Source organism: Sebastes umbrosus, chromosome 4, assembly GCF_015220745.1.
Source record: "Sebastes umbrosus isolate fSebUmb1 chromosome 4, fSebUmb1.pri, whole genome shotgun sequence".
Taxonomy (NCBI): Eukaryota; Metazoa; Chordata; class Actinopteri; order Perciformes; family Sebastidae; genus Sebastes; species Sebastes umbrosus.
The window spans coordinates 4354570-4373210 of record NC_051272.1 but is presented as its reverse complement, the minus strand read 5'-3'; the positions used below and the strand labels follow the sequence as shown (position 1 = coordinate 4373210).

Genomic DNA, 18641 nt, shown 5'->3' with positions numbered 1-18641 from the left:
AGCGCCTGTGCCACTATATATTCAATTTAAAGGTCAGAAGGATGGGCATGTTGCAAGATGGTGGTAAATCAGAAGCTTTTAGGGAGCCACTGCTAAAAAGGCCACGAGGGGTAGAGCAGAGAAAGATTGATCGGTGGTGCTGTGGCAGTGCTTGGGATGCTTGTGCAAACTGCTGGTGAACGTTATTGATTTAGGTATTAATCTAGCTCACCAACAGATGAAAAACAGACCGGAGCTTACAGATTCTATAATATGATACTTACAGTAGAGTGGTGGAAAGTATCTAAGTATATTTAATCAAGTACAATTCTGTGTTACTGGTACTTTACATGAGTATTTTAATTGTATGCTTTACTACATTTCAGAGGGAAATATTGTACTTTTAACACCACTACATTTATTAGGTATATATATACCTAATAAATGTAGTGGTAATTTTACTTACTTTATATTCTCCTGGGTAGCTTAACAAATAAATGTAGTGGAATAAAAAGTGCAATATTTGCCTCTGAAATGTAGTGGATTATAAATATAAAGTAGCAGAAAATGGAAAGACTCGAGGGAAGTACAAATACCTAAAAATTGTATATAAGTACAGTACTTGAGTAAATGTACTTAGTTACTTCTCACCACTGTGACTTTTACTTAAGTAAAATATCTTAATACTTCTTCCATCACTGGATACTTGCAACTTTTACACTATTGGGTTTTTAGTAAACATGTAGCATGACCATAACAGCTGTCAGCTGTGGTCATGTTTACATACATATATAATAATACATAATCAGACATGTATCTTTACAATATTAATTCTGGATGTAGTGTTTGTTCCAAAGCCAGTTGCCTGATTGCTACTTTGACATCCACCTGCCAGGCATGAATATTTTTCTCGCCTTGCAGATCTTGGAAAAAAAACATCATATTGACATGAATAAGCATAACCCTCTCACACCTAGGAGCAGAACGTCTGGGTTCTCCTCCTGTCTGAGTTCCTGCTGCGGGAAGTGAGACTGTCCTTGTTGTTGACAGGAATAAATAAAGAAGAGGGTGGCAAATCATTTGGCTCTACTGTATCTGAGCTTCCTTTCTATGCTGCCGTAAAAAGAGAACATGACATTCCTGCAGCTGTGGACCAAGCTGCCTCAGTCTGGCTCTGTCCGTGGTGCTGAACAGAATAAAAAGCAGGCCAATGACTGACGCTCTCCGTGGTCCTGAAATCACAGCATACACATACTGTTAGCAGCCTGTAACACAGCTGCAAAGTACACAATCTGTACATGCTCACATTGCACACCCCTTGGGGCAAATTTGTGATATTGGACAATATAAATAAAACTGACTTGGCTATAACAGTAAATTAAAAGGAGAGGGGAAAAAACTTACTTGCATGCATTACTGCTGAAAAGCATCGTATTTTCTTTTTCAAAAATTATAATATGAATTCCATAAAAGGGAGATCCATTGTATGTAGAGCACATTTTTAGTGTGTATTTGTTTTCAGCAGGAAGGTTTGGCTAACTTCCTCTCTGACCAAGAGCTGTCAAAAATCCTGTGTTGAGAGAAAAACTACACAACATTGAGTTTGGGCTTCTGTCACAGCATGGTGCAAAGTGTTGTTTAGACCTAAAAAAAAGTCAAACAACAACAAACAAAAGTCAAAAACTTTTCTGATAAGAGGTCTTGAGCAGAAACAAAAAACTCACTCACTACCAAAAAACCCCCAAAAAACTGTTGGAATGCTTAACTAGAAACCCTCCATCGACACTTTAACATCTTTCTTTCTTTGCTGTTGAAATATATCAGCCCACCTTCAGAGTGTCTTTTCCATCGTCGGCCCTTTATGATATACAGTAGACATCATAAACTATTGTGCTATAAAGTGGTCCGCTGCATCCATGTGTTAGAGCCAGCGCCTGCTGTACTTTGAATACAGTGCCTGCAATGCTTGCAACACTATTTCTGGAGTAGTTTTTCAACAAAAATATCATGGACATCTGTACAGTCGAATGCAATCAGATATCATTTTGTTAGCTGCCATGTTTTATTCGGAAGGATGCAAAAGGGACAAAAGCCTATTTGTATTATTTATCACTCTCAAGTTTCCATTTGTCATCTATTGTTGGGAGAAAAAAAAACATCCATTCCAAACACCAGAATTAAATTTGATAAAGAGGGAAAATGAATGGCAGCTCCTCTCCCTTGCAGACACATTTCAAGATTTAGTTTAAACTAGGCCTGTCAAAGTTAACGCGATAATAACGCGTTAATGCAAATTAATTTAATGCAACTAATTTCTTTAACGCAGAGTTGGTACCAACCATGTCATACTAGCTTGTCAGGAAGGAGGTTAAATAATGCTTCAAAACTTTTTGCTACTGTAAATTTTGGCGAGGAAAAACTGGCGTGTCCATTTTCAAAGGGGTCCCTTGACCTCTGACCTCAAGATATGTGAATGAAAATGGGTTCTGTGGGTACCCACGAGTCTCCCCTTTACAGACACGCCCACTCTATGATAATCACATGCAGTTTGGGGCAAGTCATAGTCAAGTCAGCACACTGACACACTGACAGCTGTTGTTCCCTGTTGGGCTACAGTTTGCCATGTTGTGATTTAAGCATATTTCTAACGCTAAATGCAGTACCTGTGAGGGTTTCTGGACAATATTTGTCATTGTTTTGTGTTGTTAATTGATTTCCAATAATACATATATACATACATTTGCATAAAGCAGCATATTTGCCCACTCCCATGTTGATAAGAGTATTAAATACTTGACAAATCTCCCTTTAAGGTACATTTTGAACAGATAAAAATGTGTGATTAATTCGCGATTACTCACAATTAATCATGCGATTAATCGTGATTAAATATTTTAATCGATTGAGTTCAAACATATGGTAGCATTTCTATACAAGAATCTTGCAATAGTGTGACTCTATTATAATGATGTTGTGAAGTATATTACTATCAGAATATGATTGATGCTCATTAAAAGGTGGAGTTCATCAATAAAGTAAAATTGCAATAGTGACAGCCTTGCGGGTTAGTATGCAAAACCACTTACCTGCTGAATAACAGGGGACGTGATTCCATCATAACAAGCAAATGGTTATTTAATCATCTCATCACAGAACCATTTATTTTTCAGAGTCAAGAGTGACGGACATCTCTCACCCAGTATAGCAAAAGATTAAGGACAAGCGTGCGTGCCAGTGTCGAGGAGCACAGCAGAGCAAATTAATTATTGATGGGATGCTTTCAAAGCCCGTGGCGTCACTAGGTATCTGTTGTTACCTCTGTTGTTGTTTGGAGCTCTTAGAGAGGATGGAGACGAGGCAGACAGGGATAAAGACCAACGAACTTAGCCTCCCTCCTCCTTCCCATGAATGCATCCTGCCAAAGCTAATTTTCTCTTTTTTGACTTCATTCTTAACCTCATCTTTTCTGGGTTTTATTCATCTAGCAACACTCCAGACACGTTTGACCCGTGCTGCCACTATGCAGAAAATTGGTGGTTTATTTTTTTATTTATTTGTTAAACTAAGGACCAGCATATGAATGTCTCACACATGCTCAGATGAAAAATGTCATTCATTTGTTTAAACCTATTTAATGGTGCTTTATACAATATTCAGAGCATTAATGTAGCATCAAACAGTTATTTGATATGTAAAGATATAGATGAGTAATGTCAACCTGAGCAGAGAATGAAGTCACTCTCCCTATGTGTGTGTTGTAATCCGAGTTTCTCTGTGCTTTGTTTACATAGCCCAGTGCCTTTTAGTGCATGTTAGTGCATGTGAGCGTGCCCTACTGGCTAGCTCACGGCTGCTCTGCACTGCGCTCATACGGCGGTTAAAGCTGATAACGCCTTCCTGACCGATGCCGCCATTGCAGAAGCGTAGCACCCACCCTCCGGTTCTCCCCCAGGTTAGCACTGTTATCTCTGTCAGCACTGTTGATGTTGTTTGCAATATTAGCGCTGTTAGCACCGTTAGCTGCGAGCCACCGGCTCAGCCGTCGCCATGTCGAGAGCCTTGTGGAGGCACCATGAAGAGAACTGGATACAGAGTTGGAGGAGGCCTCCTGTTCATTCCTATGAGAGTTGCTCAGTGGCGTATGAAGCCAAAATACCTCGACTGCAGAGTGATAAAGTAACTGGATCATTCGGCGATCTTCCGCATCCATTGGGCCCATAGAGCAGGCGCAGTATTGTTTCCTTTAACTCCACCTCTTCATTCACATGAACGGAGGAGGGATGTTACGGACACGGAAGTTGTAGTACCGGCGTTTGGCCACTACGAAAACTTGCTTCGTGGCCCGACGGTCTTCCTGGGAGCTTGGGAGGCACTAGCTATGCTCTGTATTTCATATTGAGCACCTTTAAATAGCTTACTCTTTAATGTCATATCCATAGGGGAATATAATGTCAACTGACTTTTAGACTAGCTGAGTTTCTATCCGCGCAGGTCTAGTGTACTGATCTGGAAAAGAAGAAGCCTGTGTCCCCCCTTAAGGAATGGTTTCACAGCCAGGCAGTGGGAAACAGCTCTAAAATACAGAAAAAATACCCTGTATTCATAGCAATGGGTGCCTTGGCCATGCGTGAACTGATGCTGATGACATTCACATGTAGCTGTGATGCCTGAATGGCTTAAGTTGCACTGAGGGTCTGAGTGGAGAAGCTTGAGGATGCAAAAAGGACAGAGACACGTTTTAAACAGACAAATACTTTGGCGGTATTTTCCTTGTTGTGGGCTGTGAGTGAAAACTTAACTGGAATATACACGTGATGGGTGTGTTAGATGATGCAAGGTAGGTTAGACACATGAAATGTAATTTGAGTTTTAATGCCTGAGTTCTGTTTCTCTTCTAACCACTTAACAAGATGGAAACACGTCAGTTTCAGCTCATGTTAAATGTGGATGTTTTTAAAAAAACTTCCGAAGGGCAAAACATTGCAAAACATCTTTTTTTTCAAATTTAATGTAATAAATGATAACTATATCTCAGTTACTAATACATTACATTATACAGTAATTAAAGGTAACTAATCCCAAGAGACACAAAGTACGCAAGACCCTTTCAGGTGTCACCAATTATTTACTCATAGCAATACTTGAGTTGTCACACATGGAATATTTACAGTCCTTGTTTTTTTAATCCTCTACACACGCCAATTCTCTTGATTAAAATAATATGGCAAATACTTAAAGCTGCAGTGGGTAAACATGGAGGCAATATGATTAAAAATAAATAAAAATGGTCACTATATGAACCAATCAGAGTTGATCTGAAGTCTGCCGTCCATGTTTCAGAAACATCTTGTAGTGTCCTGTTTAGCTGTAAAATGAGAAAGTTTGTGACCAATGTTGGGATCAGCTGAGGAAATACCAAGCACCGACGGCCAGCCGGAGCACAGCCAATAGGAACGCTGTCTCTGAAATGACCTGTGATTGGCCAAAGTCTCCTGTCACGGGGTAGATTTTCTAAAGCCTGAAAACAGAGCCATGAGGAGGAGCAGAAGTCTAGTTTTCTTTCAGAACACTTGAATTACAATATGCTGAAAGGTTATTATGGAATTTTTACCCAATGATGCCAAAAACAATCTGCCTACTGAAGCTTTAAGCACCACAACTTTGAATAAGCGTTGTAAAACATCTGTAAAATAAAATGATCAAATGGTTTTGATATCTGATGTGGATGTTCACAAAACTGGTGATACAAATATGTCATGTTTAAGAGTTGCAATATGTACTGCAGCTTTAATAAAAGCAACTATTAGCCAACAATAGCACTTTGTAATTGCTGACATACAATCCATTAAATAAGTGTGCTAAAGTGGTGGAACTGATGCTAAAAGCAGTTTGTCTGGCTGGATTCATAATGCAGGGCACCAATTGGTGCTATTTGCTGTGTTACATGAATTCCAGCTCTATAAAGCGTCCTTCAAACAATTCCCACAACAGGATGAAAGAAGTAGTGCCTGGACACAACTCTTGCTAAAAACCCCACAAAACAATAGAATACATTATAGATGTGGAGATTACAATTATGCAAAGTTACACTTAATGATGATTAGTAAGGGTTGGACCTCTCAATTTGCTGCTCATTATTGAGTAAGATACATTATAAACCTCTTGTTTGTTTATGGAAATGATACCAAATACCTGTGGTGATTTGTTGTAATGTTAAAATGGTAGTATTTGTGTTGTCACTGGCCAAAGAGCTACAGATGAATTCTGATTGGAACTTTCTCTTGTTGTCTTCCTCTCATCTTTCCAAATGCCTAAATGAATGAATAAAATGCAAACAAGACCGACCACTTCAAATTATAACAACAAGCTGGTGAATTCTGGTTCCACAAATGAGATAACCCTCAACCACCCCCGCTAAAAACGTGCAGCACACTAATGACTAACTGGGGCCTCTCGTGGGTGAGCAGAGGCTAGTGTTAAGGAATCCATCCCATTTGCTGTCCTCCCACAAACCTTAGCTAATCAATGTGCACCGTGGGCAGCGATTACAAACGAGTCCTATCCCTCAGCTACTAAAATGCATTTTAAAACGGACTTAATGGATCATGAATTGATCCCAGAATAGTTAAGGAGATCCAGTGATGCTGAATTCAACTGGCTGTCATATATCTAAGAACGACAATCTGATCTTCTCTCACTTTGACATCACATTAAAGCTAGGGTTGGTAATATTAAGAAACTAGCAAGAGTACGCTAGATTGAAAACAAAAAAAAATTATATATACAACCGAAAAACCCAGCCCAGTGTTACCATCTCTTTTCCAATGAAAGTAGCTAGCAGCAGTAGCTCCAAAATACCTTAAATCTAGCCAACACATTCTCATTCCAACTCGTAACATACCGCCGCTTTGTCACGCCCCTTGGCGTCACTTTATTTGTGGCATCAGAACCACTATAGTTACCCTTGGTGTCACTTTAGGTTCAGGCAACAAAACCACTCATTTAGGTTTAGGAAATAACTATATGGTTGGGCTTTGAACTACTACATTTGTAAAGTGAAAATGAAACAGAACATTGTGAACACGGGACACAAACAAACAGCTGATTGTAACGTGAAAGTGAAACTTAATGCCTGTGACACGAACAGCGGTCTCCTGGATGAAAGCCTTGTGTTAGTTGGACCCATCAACCTTCACCCCCGCTCGCTTTTAGTGGCTCTTTAAACAACGTCACCACACTCCCGGCACTCTTTCTTGGAGAGTTTACTGTTGCCACAGATGGATTTACGTTGTAGTTAAGGGAACGCCCGGTGCGCCTCATACAGGCGCTAAAGGGTGCCTTGTGTGGCGGCATCACACGCCGAAGGTCGTGACAAAGCCTCGGTATTTGACCCTCAAAAGCCACTCCCCTAAAAAATTCATTTTGAACTTAAACAATGACCATGGCTATTGTTAGTACTCACAACTATCAAGATAGCATCTTATGGAAGACTCCGGCGATGCACAATGCAGGCACGTGCATGGTGCACAGGTAGGTAGGTAGACAGGCAGGCAGGTAAGTAGGTATAGGTATTACAGTCCTGCAATAGCCACAGATACCAGATTAATTTTTTTTCGTCAGAGCATTTGATTTATTGATTGTTGCTAGGAAGTTAATTTGAACAAATATAACGTGTTTTTGAAGAAGATTATCAACCCTAGCTTTAAAGACAATGAAATAAGAACAGTGGATTTGACAAGATAAGAGTTTGCTCCTATGAAATATTTACTCTTCCTGCTTTTTAAAGCACCTACAATCTCTGGCTGGTTTGCCTTACACCCCCTTTAAAATCCCAGGAGATAGACAAAGGATCAGATATGTAATGTGCATGGCCTGCCTCCTGCAAAAGGCTGTGTGTTGTGAACGTGTGTGTGTTTGTCTGCAGTATCTGAAGCCCACAGTGCCATCAGGCTCTCAGAAGAGGAACTGCTGCTTTCTTATAGATCACCCTCCCTCCTTCTCTCCTTCCTACCTCTCTCCATGTCTCCACTCCACTCTCACAGACTTAAATCTGATTTTATTTCTTTATTTGCCAGCAGCTTTTGTCGCTGAAACATTTGCATGTTGCAAAAGGGGGGTAATGTGAGCCATTTTGTTTCCAATTCACCCTCAGAAGACTCAGAATTTTTTTGAAATGTGTCCTGCTGCACGTGTACCCGTGCGTCTGCGCGCGCGTAAACGCCATGTGTGCGCGCTAACAGACCAATCTGGACAGATAAGAACCAGGTTAACAAAACGCGCAGTCTAAATAAATAAACCAGCAAATTGACAAACGGACTGCACGTGAGCACGGTGATCAAACACACACACACTCTCACATAGTTTTACCACACACACACGCACACACACTTGAGTAGGACACCGTGCAGAGTGCGTCCCTCCTCCTCTCTCCTCTCCTCTCTCAGCCAGCAGATTGCCTGCGCCGCTGACGCCAGCCAGTCACACACAGAGCTGAGCTGTGAGTGCGCGGCTGTGCAGAGAGAGACTGCATCAAGGAGCGCTCGCATCGGGAGCTGTGCGTGCGTGGGAGTTGTTCTCTCTCTCTCTCTCTCTCTCTCTCTACCTGCCATTTGCATTCCTTTTCTTTATTCTCCAACACTCATCTCTCGGACGCACAGGGAGTCCCATTACCGAGGGAGGATCTGTGCGCTGTACGTGCGTGCGTGCCTATATATGTGTGCATGTGTGTGTGTGTGGGCTGCCTGTTTTTAACTATCATCTTAGAGAACCGCTGTGGAGAATCTCATTTGGGAATCTGCAAGAAAACGGCTTGTCTTTTTCTCCTACTCCTGTTTTTTTTTTTGAAAGCTGTCTTTTTTTTTCAAGGCGATGGACTTGAGATAGTGCATCTACATTTTGTGTTGAGTGTTGGTGGCTGGGAGTTGCCGTCGGGGAGAAATGCGAAAGGATGCTCGGAAGCAGTGAAGGCTACAGCAGGTGAGTATCCGATTAGAAAAAGGAGTTTTTTTACTGTCCTCCTCAGCGTTCATTCTCATGTCGATGCAGTTTCAATAATGTGAGGCCAAGATTGTAGAGAGAGGTGGATATATCCAGGACGCAGCAGTCTCTCTGGGCTACTTTAAAGAAAAACATCCCTCAAAATATGTCAATCTTGTGTCAGTTCATACCAGAGGCTTTCATAAAACTGCTCGGTTTTCATTCTGATGTCAAATCGGCTAAAATATCCCTGCAAGTCCGCGGTGATGATGAGGGCAGAATCGGTTGACAGGACAGAAAAGCAAACGAGGGGACTTGGAGTGTGGTTAGGCGCGTCCTCTGCAGGTAAAACATGCATCTAATACTCCACATCCGAAATGAATTTAGAGATCTGTTATCCTTGCACAATTTTTGACAGTGTAATCTCATTTTCTGTGCATTTCTATGTGTGTGTGTGTGTGCTTGTCTGGGAGGACCAAGGCTTAAGACATTAATCAAATGTAATTGTCCCACGAATGTGTGTGTGAGAGGGAGAATGTAGGGTGTGTGTGTGTGTGTGTGTGTGTGTGCCTTTATTTGGCCGGCTCTGCTGAGATAACACTTCACATTGTGTGGAAGTGTGAGGCAGTCGTGATCCTCCCCATATGCCATTTTATTATTCATCTGCAAAGATGGCTATCTGTTAAATGGGCAGCGTGTTATAAAGCAAAGCAGGATGCTGCTGCTGCAAAAAGGAGTCGTGCATTTCATTGATCCTCACTTTTTCTTTTTTGGATTTCCACCAAGACAACAGTGATGGGATGGAGTCTATATATAGCTTTACAATGCAACTCCACAGGACATAGGGTGAAAACTTGTGTGTGTGTGTGTGCCACACGCCGTCTGTTGTTTGTTATTCAAGGCAGCATTTGCAGAGAATAATATGACAGTGGAGCCCCTGAAATGTCCCCCCATCCCCATCCCCACCACCACCATCCTCTTTATTGTCCAGCTCTGCCTCTTATAATGACACACCAAAAAAAACACAGTTGCGGCAGAGTATCAGAAGGCTGTGTGATACTGTGCCTGCGGACATTCATAAAGTGCTGTAGCTCTATTGGTTATAAATAGCCGGAGGGAGCGGACAGCCAGATAGAACAGGAGCAGCCTCCCGTAGCTCGAGCAGCAGCATCAGCAGCATCAGCACCATCAGCAGCCTCTCCCGGCTTTATCATGGGCTCACCATCCAAGATGATAGATAGCTGATGCACTTTGAGATATCACACAGATGCAGGGGGCTAAGGGTGTGGCACATGGGGCTTCAGAGGTGCATTATAGCCCATCCTGAGTTCTTTGTTTCCCTCCAGAGTGTTATTTTCTCTCCTTATTAAAAATAATACCTTCTCTCTGTGTCTTTGTGGCACTCAATAGTGACTTCAGAGTGACCTTATCGCACCAGATGTTTTCCTTTTACTGCTACATTCCTGTAGGGGCTCACTTACAGGCTTAAAATCCTATTTCTGTCAGGTTTTTGCTGTTGATCTATGTGATGATTGTGATGCTGCCGACTCAATCATGGCTGCTGCGACAGCCAAGAGGCTGCTGAGGTGTGTGTGTTATCCGCTTTGTTCAGACGCCCCTGCTGCCTTCATTAAAGAAATGTGCGGCCGCTGACCTTGGCCATCTAGGAGTTGTCAATAGGATTCACCTCTCTGCCCTGCGATAGGCTATGGGACACAGTAACAAAGACTGTACCCCCCCGCTCCCCTCCCTCCATCCCTCCTCTCTTACAACATTATGCCGCTGTTGACATACTATATTGAATTACAACACGTTGATCAATGTTTGCAATAAGCTAAACCTCTACGCAGTGGCCGATATAATACAGAGTATCAGATGTCACAGGGAAATCATGCTCCTCATAACTGCATTATGTTTCTATGAAGCATGGTTACATCTTGGCATGTTTGTAATTTGATCACATGCAGGCAGAATGGAATAGCAAACCAATAAGACCAGGATGAGAGCCGCATTTTAATAACTCGTGAAAGAAATCAGCTTCTTCGTTCAGCAGACCGGGGCAGTCGAGACGGAGTGGGTGGTGATGGTGTGGACCGTGATGTTAGCGCATGATGACTGATCACATGGCTTGCCTTCTCACAACACACTAAATGACCAATAGTGTTAGATAGCGGGGCTAATGCTGGCTTATGACGTGTTAGTAGGCCGCGTCTCTTAGAGACACTCACCCTGGGTGTAAAGCCGACACCTTCTGCATTGACAAGGTGTTTATTAGCTCCCAGTTGTGAGGCCATGATGCCTGCATAATTCTACGATGACACAACGCTGGGAGTTTTCACCCGGGACGGCAATTATGTTGTCTTCATAAGACCCGGCTGCCATTTCACTTGATGCCACTGCCTTGGTACATGGATGCCCAGGGCTGGATGGCATGTTTACAAAAGGCCTGCGGTGGGATCATAGTGGCTGTTTGATGGAGGGGGAGGAGGAAGTTGTTGTTCACCAGTCACTGTTGTCCTTGGTGGATGGCTTTTGAACTAGATAAGCAAAAAAAAGCAGCTGCAAGTGCTGTCTAGATGTCATCAGCTTTTTTTGGTCTTTCTTGAAAGGTTCAGCAGTGCAATCCCTTTTGAGCAGAAGAGTTTTCACCTACAGTGTTGTGAAAGTGTCCCAGACAGCACACGGCACAGATCCTTAACAGTATCAACAAATATTTATTTCACTTATTCCCCCAAACTGAGTGTAACTAGAGATGCATAATCCACTGTTTGTCTGTTCCGATCCGATACCTGACTTTAGATATCTGCCGATACAGATATAATTCTGATATCAGAGCTCTTTTTGCATACAATTTGCATTGCAATGCAATTTTGAATTACATTTAAATGCATTCCAAGTAGCGCTGTCAAACGATCAACATATTTAATCGTGATTAATCGCATGATTGTCCATGACAATCATAAATTTTTTTTCTGTTCAAAATGTACTGTAAAGGGAGATTTATCAAGTATTTAATACTCTAAACAACATGGGGGTGGGCAAATATACTTGCTTTATGCAAATATATATATATGTATTATTGGATATCAATTAACTGCACAAAACAATGACAAAGAAACTGCATTTAGCCTACAAAATATGGTCAAATCATAACATGGCAAACTGCAGCCCAACAGACAACAACAGCTGTCAGTGTGTCAGTGTGCTGACTTGACTATGACTTGCCACAAAACTGCATGTGATTATCATAAAGTGGGCATGGCTGTAAAGGGGAGACTCGTGGGTACCCATAGAACCCATTTACATTCACATATCTTGAGGTCAGAGGTCAAGGGACTCTTTTGAAAATGGCCATGACAGTTTTTCCTCTCCAAAATTTAGTGCAAGTTTGGAGCGTTATTTTTCTTCCTTTGCGACAAGCTAGTATGACATGGTTGTTACCGATGGATTTCTTAGGTTTTTTTAATTTCATATGTAGTATCTTCACTCTAGCAACTTAAAAACTGAGCTCGCTACAACCTCCGAAACATTGATTGCCTTGGCGTTTAACCGATTTTGTGTTAGCGCGTTATTGACATTAATTCCAACGTTATGAACCCTAATTCATTTTAGACGTTTTATTTGAACTGTGGCTTAGCTTCACATACAAACAGGTGTAGGAGTGCAAATTGCTATGGCAACCCCTTAAATGTTTTGAAAAACTTCAAATCAAGTGCACTCATTATCAACTACTAGTAGATTTCCATACATGAGAGTGACTAATGAAACTCCATTTGGTTGTTTCTTACAATACAGCAGCCGGTTGTCATGCATCGGTCATGCCTCTGTCAGATGTACTCTATTGTGTTGAACTTTGTCCAACAAAATGTGGTTTTGTACTTAACAACAGTGGTTTAGTGATTTTCAAGCCTCTGGGGGACCAAACATCAAAAAGCAAAAAAACAAATCATGCTGCTTGCTTTAACAAAGCTATGTTGAATATCTACCAGTGTGTCCTGGGTTCCTACAGTACAGTAAATACTGCATTGTATAAACACACATTTGGGCACACAGCCAATGCTTTGCCCTCTGTTTTACCTTCATCAGAGTGATGGTGGCTTTCACTGTGTCATATCTGCAATCAGATTTGTCTAACTGCCATTGCATTGTCCTTAATCTTGTGATGTCGGATGCATTAACATACATATTATATGCACTAATCCAGAATTTATACCAAAATGGGTGACATTGCATTCATCACATCAATGATACTGGTCATAAAGCTGCAAATACCATCTTTATTAAAAATAATAGAAGGATCCCATATGGTCAAAGTCATGTGATGGCATGAATTGCAACAGAAAATCTACAAACTACTGTGACTAGGCTTTTATTTTGAGTGGTTTTATAACAGGTATTTCAGGGCTCTTTCTAACAAAAGCAGCAGAAAAAAGCAATAATATCTGAAATGACCAATTATAGTTATAAGAGAGCCTTGTTAAAGGCATGTTAAAGGCATGTCTAAATGCTGTGCATTCACCTTTGCTTGTAGGGCCCATTCATCCATGTATCCATGTAAGAAGCTCATACAAGTGCACCTAATTCTGATCTGCTTCACAGTGTTGTGAAAAATGTCTTCAGAGAGTTTCTGCAAAGGTGGCTTCAGAGAGCGATTTCACCTTTTATGCTTGTGTGGAAAATCAAGGTGTCCGCAAAGAAAAGCTGGATTACCGCATGTTTTCAAATGGCAACAGCCAGCAGAAATGGATTCTTGGCTTGAGTTAGAGTACTGTACCTCCACAAGCCTTGACCCTACTCAGTCTACATGTAAATGCAGCATCCATTTAGATTTTATTGTCATAATGCTTGGCCACTGCCAGCATTTTGATGATCCCTTGAATCCGCCTACCTCCAGCTTTCAATAAAAATTGTGTACATTTAATAGGTGCAAACTCTGAGTCGTTGCCAGGGCCGGAATAACATCCTGCCATAAACCACATGGAGTCCCTGGGAGGATGCATCATTAAAAAAGGCATTGATGGTGGACAAGGTTTAGGTCAAGGGTTGGGGAGGTGTTATTGTGCTTACTAAAGCTCTTCACCAATCCTCTGGAGAGGACATTTGTATTCACTGCATAGGGACTAATCAGTGCCTATGTTGGTTACCCCTGTTGCCAGGCAGACTCAAACTTAGACACCCGTATTTTAGATGATTGTGTGAATGACACATATGTCACCCTGGTAAGCTGCTAGTGGGCTGTAAATTGCATCAGCGGAGGCAGCCGACGGCCTCAGACTGACAGCTTGAGATAGGAGGCTGGAGCTAAAAACACATGAATAGAAGTTGCTGAAGTAAAACACAAACAGCACTCTTTAATTTCACTTATTCCATAAAAACTGAAGCAGCAAATGTTTTTCTTGGGTGTGAAATCCATACCAATTGTTATTTACAATGCCTTCCTTTCCATCTGTAAACACTGAATATTATTGTCCCATTTGATATCCGCACATGCATTTATAACTAGAGTCTGAATAAATTGTTTTGCAGCGGTAATGATTGCTTTTGTGCGGCAAAATGACAATATGTTGCATCTGTTCTATTCAGCATCGGTGGTATTCAGTGGCGACTGGAAGCCCAATAGTGGAACAACAGAAGCTCCACTTATATCGCCACTCTTCCATGGAGCGTACAGTGTGATATTTTCCATAAGTGGGGACAAGATTCGTGTTTCTGCCCCACCTCGCTGATGTAATAGCTGTTAGAATACCCTGTTGAGATCCAGAGTTCACCGAGTTTGGTGTTTAGGTGCCGTACTAGCACTCTCAACCCGCAATTCCTTTGTCTAGTAGGCTGACCGAGGATCTACTTAGGAGTGAAGTTGTCCTTTACGCCGCATCTGCTACAGGTCTCCTCTGGTTTTGGAGGAACTTGCTTTGTTGCGGTTGCTATTTCACGGCACTCGAAAAGTGCCATTAACAGCCACTAATCCCATTAGAATTCAACAAGAAAATGGACACCCCTTTTCAAATGCTGCCTTGGTATAGAAAGGCTACCCTCTGTGATACTCGGATTAAAGCGCTCTCCGATCATTCAAATATTTTAATGTGCATCAAGCCCATTATACCCTCCTTTCGTCGGATAAGTGTAGGTGCTTTTCATCCATTGACAGTCTGCTCCCATTCATCATGTGATGCAAGACAACAGGGGCCCTGCTTTGAGGTATAAAGGGGCAGAGGCTTTTAGTTCCCTAAAAGCTCACTTTCTCAGTCTCTTTGGTGCTCTCCCTCGATCTCTCTGTTTAACTTTCCGAAAAGCTCTCTTTACGTCTGTCTGTCTGTCTGTCCGTCTTTCTCCCTCCCTCACTCTTGCTCTCTTTCACCCACTCACTGTCAACGCAGAGAGAGAGAGAGAGAATGACAGAACATTGTAACAAAGAAGTGCTAATACTGTCGATGGAGGAGAGCTAAAGTGCATAGAGGAAACAAGGGGTCAGATTTCTGAATCGATTAGACTGGGTGGCATGAGGAGATGTTAGTTTGCTAGACACGAAGAAGCAGCAATAATCTCACCTACAGATACACACCACCATCTCAGTTCTTGTAGAAATACCGGGACTTATGCCGTGTCACTGAGGATGATCTACTTTTGAATTTAAGTGCCATATTCTGTATATATTTTGGGATAAGTCTATATCTTGGAAAAATACATATCCAATTATGTCAGCTGGAATATGCCGATTGCCTGATGTATTCTGTAAGCACCATATCTTGTCTATTTTTGAATCTGACAAACAATGCAGGAGTCCTCGCCATTTGGCCACCAGCATTCCTGTTATAGGTCTAAAACATGTTCACAATGTATAAATAGACATTGAGGAATCCAGAATGAATCAGGGCTGCGACTAATAATTATTTTAATTACTTCCCCCCCCCCCCACCCCCCCCCCCCCCAAAGATCCTCATTTGCTCTACAACATTTTCAAAAATAATGACAAATCCCCAACTCAAGTTTCCACAGCCAAGCTAATGTGTCAAAATTGCTTATTTATTCTGACCGCCGGCCAAAAACCCAAAGTGTTCAATTTATAATGCCATGAAAACAAGCAAGAAAAAGCAAGCAACTCTTCAGACTCCAGACATATCCAGTAAATATATATATTTGTTCTACCAATAGTTGTCTAAAATATTAAACAGTGATCAAAACTGGAGTCAATTTTCAACTTAACAACTAACCATCTCAGCAACATCTTGAATCATTTAACATGACTGAACATGAACACGTACATTTTGTTTTTTTTAAAATTGAAGGAATCAGAAGTATGGGCCAAGTCAAAATGTGTCATATATTATTATTATTATCATTATTGGCATATCCATAATAAGACATCTTTTATGCATGCCCATGTTTTTACATCCTTTACCAGGGAGATATTCAGCTGGGAGGCAAAATATACTGGATCTAACAGATACACAATGATGAGTAATAAGGTGAGGACAGTGTCAATCTTTTAAGTATTTTGGGTTTCATTTGCCTTTATTAGATAGAAAGCAGAGATGTGGATGGATATTAGGGGAGAGAGGAGGGGTGACATGTAACGAAGATTCAAACCAGGGATGTTCAGATTCCATGGCCAGCAGCTTAAACCCCTATAGGTCAATAGGAAGCCAGAACAATGTAAATTGTATAGCTAATAGCATACTGAAGTGTTGCGGTTGTGACATAGATTTGATTTTGAATATGGTTAGTTTGGTGAAACCTTGCAGGACTATAGGGCTGGGCAATATATCAATATTATATCGATATTGTGATATGAGACTAGATATCGTCTTAGATTTTGGATATTGTAATATGGCATAAGTGTTATCTTTTCCTGGTTTTAAAGTCTACATTAAAATAAAGGGATGTAATTTTCTGAACTTAACAGTCTGTTCTAGCTGTTCTATTATTTCCCTTTACCCACTGAATCCTTAAATCCACATTAGTGATGATTATTTGTCAAAAATCAACTCTACAGTATCGTCGCAACATCGATATCGAGGTATTTCGTCAACATTTTTTGTAATATTTGGTTTTCTCCATAATTGCCCAGCCCCACAGGACAACATAATAACACACAGTCTCCTCTCTAAGCTGAGCTGCACAGTATGGGTGGGGTTGGTTAAGCAGAGAGGCAAGATGGAGATTTTCATTCAGTCATTGTCAATGTGTCAATCAGGAAAACAGAATGCAGAAAGCTTCATTCAAGGACGGGAAAAGCAGAATTACTGGTGGAAGGCTTTGAGATGTATGTATGCCACAACTAAATGCACATTGTTTGGACTATTCGTTTGATCCTCTCTAATAGCAAAGCACTGACTTTACGAGTTTGCTTATGTATTACCTCTGGACACACATATTCTAACTTTGGCTGCTGCCAGTCACATTCTCTAAACCTGGGGGGGGGGATGAATGAGGGATGTCTAAGCAGTGAAATGGTGATGGTGGTAGAGCGTGGGTGGATGGGGACTGATGAAAGGGCCAGGCAGCGATCAAAGGCGAGAAAATGAAATGGCATTTGACCTTGTTGGACGCTGGCGAGTGACGCGCTGCCACAGAAGTGCAAAGTAGTTTGGGAACCTGTGGGAATCGAGAGGGGAGAGAGATCAGGTCTGCAGAGCGCTGGTGTGGGGCGAGAGGATGGTCCGGGCAATTTAACCCTTCCATCTCATAACTGATTTAGCAGGGGACTCTGTTCAAAGGTGTAGAGGTGGTAAAAGTTATTACGGTGACAGAATGAGTCAATTTAAGGTGGGGAAAAAAAAAAAATGTCTTACATGCATTGTACTGTAGGGAACTATGGTATAAGTCTAACTCTATGCATTAAAATCCTGCGTATGATGAGAAGTAATGGGCTCTGTAAATTGGTGTTACAGTATGCCCTAAAATGAAATCTCAGGAGTAATCTACCCTCAATAACCCAATCTACCCTCGCCCTGATCCTGACGTACAGATATGCAAATGTCAAATAAATAATTCAGCTCTTTTGCATTTTCTTGTGCTTGCTCCTACCATGTTGGCAATAATGAGTACAACAGCAATGAGGCAAATATGGCCAGGCTTTAGGACAGATACAAGTCAAGCAATGTCATCATTGTGCCATCTTTGTTGAATTTATATTTATGTAAAAAGTAAAGCAACAATTAATTGCTTAATAATTATTTATTAATGTTCAAAACATCAGAAAAAAAGTGGAAAAATACTTGTCGCAATGGGGTTGTTGTCAATTTCAGCATTTTTACTTGAACATTGACTGAAACAATTAATTTATATTCAAAATTGCTGCTGATTACTTTATTTTGCTCAAAAACAAATTGATTGACTAATCATTTCCATTATAAATGCAACATTTAAATGACATCGACTGATTGATTTTTGTCCTTATTGCAAAAAGACAATATTCTCACGAAGCTGTTTACATGGATAAGGAAAATTAATATCCCACTAATATTCCAGTTTACATGCAGCCGTGAATACTCCGATTAATGTAAGCAGTGGCGGATTTCTTCGCCAGTGCGTACACAGCCTCCCTCTTTCCTTCCTTCAGCTATCTTCTTGGAAAGGTCTGCGTTGCGATATTTGCGCATATCCAAAAACCTGTTGACATCTAAGTCTTTTATGATGTTTAAAAGTAGGTGTGTTTCTCAATTCTGACCAGAAATGTAGGCTTT

At 41.1% G+C, this 18641-nt stretch overlaps 1 protein-coding gene across 2 annotated transcripts in view; it reads left to right on the top strand.

The window, feature by feature from the left end:
• Positions 1–18641, top strand: part of lingo1a (leucine rich repeat and Ig domain containing 1a) — a 146958-nt gene that overhangs the window by 109545 nt on the left and 18772 nt on the right. The window contains exon 1 of one of the 2 annotated variants that reach the window (XM_037767411.1): positions 8452–8955. The exons of the other annotated variant lie outside the window; for it this stretch is intronic. The gene's annotated coding sequence lies outside the window, so the exon portion shown is untranslated. Of the gene's footprint in view, positions 1–8451; positions 8956–18641 lie in introns of those variants that run through there. 2 annotated transcript variants of the gene reach the window in all.